Source organism: Sus scrofa, chromosome 10 (genome assembly GCF_054392235.1).
Source record: "Sus scrofa isolate SSC_HxYL_T2T_F1_AM1 chromosome 10, Sscrofa_HxYL_maternal_Yorkshire_Landrace_v2.0, whole genome shotgun sequence".
NCBI lineage: Eukaryota > Metazoa > Chordata > Mammalia > Artiodactyla > Suidae > Sus > Sus scrofa.
The window spans coordinates 66,576,669-66,582,531 of record NC_139392.1 but is presented as its reverse complement, the minus strand read 5'-3'; positions in this window follow the sequence as shown (position 1 = coordinate 66,582,531).

Sequence of the window (5,863 nt, the reverse complement as noted above, 5' to 3'; positions counted from 1 at the left end):
CATGGATGTGGCCCTAAAAAGACAAAAAAATAAAGAATATTTTAGGAGTTCCTGTTGTGCCGCAGCAGAAACGAGTCCAAATAGGAACCATGAGGTTTTGGGTTCTATCTCTGGCCTTGCTCAGTGGGTTAAGGATCCAGTGTTGTGGTGAGCTGTGGTGAAGGTCGCAGATATGGCCCGGATCCCATGTTGCAAAAAAAAAAAAAAAAGCAAAAAGGAAAAGGACAATGTGTGATCCTGGGCCAGAAAAAGTAGGACATTAGTGGAACAACTAATGAAATCTGTCTGTACACAGGAGACCTGCACCCATGTTCATTTCTGAAATACAGATTAAAGAACTTAGAGGTTAAAGACATCAAAGATATCGTCTGCAATTTTCTGTCAAGCAATATGAAAAAAACGAGAATACTATGTATACGTACATAGAGAATGGTAAAACATCACAAATACTAACATCTGGGGGATCTGAGTAAGACATACAGGAATTCTTTGAACTTTTTTTTTTTTTTTTTTTTTTTTTTTCGTCTTTTTAGGGCCACACCTGAGACATATGGAAGTTCCCAGGCTAGGGGTAGAATTGAAGCTGTAGCCGTCAGTGTACACCACAGCCACAGCAACTCGGGATCCGAGCCACTTCTGTAACCTACGCTACAGCTCACGGCAATGTCAGATCCTTTAACCTCCTGGGTGAGGCCAGGGATGGAACCTGAGTCCTCCTTGATCCTAGTCAGGTTTGTTACCACTAAGCCATGATGGGAACTCCTCTTTGAACTATTTTTACAATTTTTCTCTTAGTATGAAATTATTTAACAATAAAAAAGGGGAAAAAATCAAGCCAGTTAATAGAAACACTTTCTTTTTCCTAATAATAATACCGGAATCAGCTGTCTACATTCTACTTATCAGACATGTAATTTTAGAGCTGGAAGAAAAATGTATTCTCTCACCCAAATTCCTAACTTGCAGATGAAGACAATGGAGTTAGAGACTTGCTCAAGATGACAACATTCAAGGCAGAGCCAAGACTATCATCCCGCTCTGACTCAGCTCCTTCTATTACTGCAAGCTGTCTCTTGTATCTGTATGTTGTCATCTGCTCCCTAAACATGTGATATCCAAATATTTAGCTCTGTCTTCTCATATATGCTAATAAGCTGGTGTGTCAAAGCACCTTTTTTTTTTTCTTTTTAGGGTCACACCCACAGCAAATGGAGGTTCCCAGGCTAGGGGTCCAATGGGAGCTATGGCCGCAGCCTACGCCACAGCCACAGCCACAGCCACAGGAATGTGGGATCTGAGCCGTGTTTGCGACCTACACCACAGCTCAGGGCAACACCAGATCCTTAACCCAATGAGCAAGGCCAGGGACTGAACCTGCAACTTCAAGGTTCGTAGTCAAGATTTGTTTCCACTGTGCCACAATGGGAGCTCCTCAAAGCATTTTCAGGCAATCTAAACTACATTTTTAAAAGGCATTTAGGTATTACTCTTCTAACAATCATTAATAGCTAATATCAATAAATATGTTGGGTTCAGAATACATGCCAGATCCTTCATCGAATCCTTAAAATACAAAGTCAACACACTCCATTGTTGGTGATACTGCTGGTCCAGTACGATAGAGACCAAGTCTGTATTATTGATCATTATAACCCACCTCTCAGGACAGTGCCTGTCATACAATAAACATTCAAATAACTGTATGCTGCTAAATAAAATACAATCCACAGCACAGGAACATGTATACAGATAATTATAATATCTGCAGGGTTAACAAAGTACTATGACCCAACAGAAAAGGAAGCTATTCTTGCTTGGTTAGCTCTACAAAGGCTTTAGAAATTTAATGACACCAAATTTAAGACTTGAAAGACAAATAAGATTTCAACAGGCATGGAAGCAATGGGGTGGTGAGAGGACGGGTAGGGGGAGTTAGACAAAACAGCCCAAAGGCAAGAAAATACTTGGCATTTCTACTGAATTTTTAAACACAGGCTTACCTATTGTTGCTGCAAGTTCTAGATCAAAAGTATCATCTGTGAACCTCAAGAGCAGGCTAAAAGAGATTTAAAAAGACAGATTAGGAATTTGGCTTTTCTTTCTAATCATTTGGTAAATGTTCATATTGTTATATTTTTGTCACAAGTTAGATGCAGATAGGAAAAGCTGATGCAGTCTGCTCCCAGAAATACTGCCCCAGTGCAGGTATTTTTGGAAAGGCAATTAAAAAATCCCAAGAGCAAAGTAGATTTCTAGAAAATATATTTCCCATGCTCCCTGCTCAATTTCCCAGTGTGAAAAGAATTGTGTGGGTTTTTAAAAACTGTATTGGTCCATCCCCCTGAGAGAATGATATTAGCAACAGGTCACACTTTATTTATTTATTTATTTATTTATTTATTTTGTCTTTTCTAGGGCCACACCCGCAGCACATGGAGGTTCCCAGGCTAGGGGTCTAATTGGAGCTGTAGCTGCCGGCCTACACAACAGCCACAGCAATGTAGGATCTGAGCCAAATCTGCAAACTGTGCGGCTCGAAGTGACACGGTGAAGAGTGAAGGCAGGGAGTTCCCTTTGTGGCTCACCGGTTAAGGAACCCAACTAGTATACATGAGGACGCAGTCCTAGAAAAGGCATGTATCTATACTTGGTCACCAGAGAAAATACTATTACGAAACTGTGGTAGTAATAATAGCATAATAATAATAATGTAAATAATACCAATGGTAGGGGCTATCACTTATTCAACATCAACAACATGCCAGTGGGCCAAGGGTTTTCTTACATAATTGCTAATCCTTACAACATCGCTTGTCATTAATGGTATTTTGTCGGGAAAGGCAAGGAAATTGGTCTGACAGAAAGGAACAAATTTTATTTCATTATTATTTTCTTTTTGTCTTTTTGCCTCTTCTAGGGCCGCACCCTCAGCATATGGAGGTTCCCAGGCTAGGGGTCGAATTGGAGCTGTAGCTGCCAGGCTACACCAGAGCCACAGCAACGCGGCATCCGAGCCACGTCTGCAACCTACATCACAGCTCATGGCAATGCCAGATCCTTAACCCACTGAGCAAGGCCAGGGATCGAACCCACAACCTCATGGTTCCTAGTCGGATTCGTTAGCCACTGAGCCACGACGGGAACTCCAGAAAGGAACAAATTTTAATACAGGCTCTGGGTATAAGGCAGCAGATCTTAGCCAGCGGTTCACTGTTAGCTGGAAATCTAGTCTAAATTCTACATCTACATTCTTCTAGGCAGGGAGTCTATTTCTCTATTAGATTTTGAAAGGAATCCACAACCTGAAAATGACTTAAGAACCACTGATCTAATGGATGTATGTTTAAGCTTTCATATTTTCAAACTTAAAAGAGCAAAATATTCTCCATGCAGAGCAATGGATGGAGGGAGAAACTACCACCATGCCACTTGGAGGAGACCAAATTTATAACTCATCAGTGTCATTACGATGAATCCTCATTGCTTAATTTACAAATGAAACTGGCCAAAAAGGATGGGAATATAAGGGGCATAGGAGGGACAGCAATTTGGGTAACAGAAGGTCTCTATAATCCCTTCCAGTTTCTGAAACACCATGCTACTTCTTTACTCGGCTAGCCACAGAATCAAAGACTCTTACCCGTTTAACACTAGACAGGGGCTGAGAGATTTCCACTTGAACCTCACTTTTCAAATGAGGAAATGAAGGCCTAGAGTGTTCAGTGTCACACACAAGGTCACACAAGTAGCAGCCCCACATTTCATAATTCTGATCTCCTGGCTGTTCTCACACATGCTCATTAACACTCCAAATACGAAATAAACTTGAAAAATAACCCACTGACTTGAATTAGTTAGGATATCCTTTGTTGCGCAATGATTTTTCAACAACACAAGTGTTATCTCACTTCCACTAAGTCTAGATCAATAAAGAAATAGAAACAATAGGTTAGATCAACACTGTAAGATTATATCTATAACAAATGTTTTCATTTTCGTATTAACTTGCCTTAAAAAGCACAGGCTTCTAACCTTATCCAGAAAGGTAAGTGTTTAAGGTTGTTTTTCCATAGCCTATCACATATATCAATAATATACACCTACCTAGAAAAATAGGCCAACTTTCTCCCTAAATGCAACCCTTTTTTGAAAGAGGTAATGGTATTAAAATTTTGCATGAGCAATTCATAATAATAATTCACCACTAAATTCTGAGAAAAAGTATGGAGCAGATTAGATCCAAGTAAGTTTGTTTGAGAGGAGGGAACCATGGAAACCAACAAATCCACTTAACAGAGGGAGATGGGGAATTATGTAAACACTGTACCTCCAGTTAACCTTTCACTGATCACCCATTCACGAATCCAATCCATCTAGAAAATGAGCCAACCAACCACATTTTGGGGTGAACCACATGAAATGACATTCAACCATTCTTTTTTTTTTTTTTTTTGTCTTTTGTCTTTTGTCTTTTTGTTGTTGTTGTTGCTATTTCTTGGGCCGCTCCCGAGGCATATGGAGGTTCCCAGGCTAGGGGTTGAATCGGAGCTGTAGCCACCGGCCTACACCAGAGCCACAGCAACGCGGGATCCGAGCCGCATCTGCAACCTACACCACAGCTCACGGCAACGCCGGATTCTTAACCCACTGAGCAAGGGCAGGGACCAAACCCGCAACCTCATGGTTCCTAGTCGGATTCGTTAACCACTGCGCCACGACGGGAACTCCCATTCAACCATTCTTAACTTCACAATCAGTAATTTCATATGACTTAAAGGAGGGTCACATCTCAAGAAGAAAAAAGGTCACAAGGCCATGGAATTCCTATAAAGACCATGTTTATTTATTACCTAACTTTTTAATCCTCAAATACAATACATGGAGATCATGAAAATGATATTATTCAGCCTGTTAGTTAATACACACACATATACACAAATCATACTATTTTGTTAGCCCACAGCCTTTCATTAATTTATTCCTTTTTATGTACAAATCCCTCACTCTAATACTGTGTACATTAAATGAGAATGAAAATGTATTGTCCATGCTTTAAAAATACATAAAGGTTCAGAATGTATTACAGAAAAAGATTTCAAATTCTCAAATATCTAAGAAAGTAAAACGTTACAAAGTGATTTGAAAGATAAGTTTATCCGGAGGTATAGCTAAAATACGAAATAGCTTACAGCTCCTGGAATTTGGATAAAGATCAAAGCTGCCTAGGATACAACTTACTCCTAATCAGATGGCAAGGATTTTAACTTCACCTGGAGAACTGTTCCAACTCACCTCTAACTAAAGCCAATATTATTTTCCCCCCATGAAAGGGCCGAGAAAGAAAACACACATTCATGTGTTGTTTTATCTCTATGTGATGTGGCAGAATGAGAAATAACAAGTACACTCGATTTTCAGAAGTAGGCCACAGCTTATGTATGCTCTACCATCTTAGCCTAAAGTGAAATATTCAATAGTCAGAATACCGATGAGTTTTTTCACAGCTGACCCATTAAAAAAAAAAAAAAAAAATCTGGCTGTGGGGTGTACCAAAATAGGCCAGGAATGTGACCTAGGGCATCACGAAACTTCCTGTATGGAACACTAAGTACTCAGAGAAAGCCCAACAGAAATCCCACCGTGGTTTACTGACAACTCTCCACTCACCGGGTGCCAGGCAGCCTGAGCCCGGACGAGCCGAGCGAGGCCTCGGCCTCGGCCGGGCTCGGGCCCACACCCACCAGCAGAGTGGCGCCATCGGAATTGCTTTGTTCTGAGTGTACAGGAGGGGAAGTGACCCAGAAGCCGGACTAGCGGAGGCCGCAGACCCGGCGGGCGCGGGGGTGCGGGGAGCAAGGCCGCA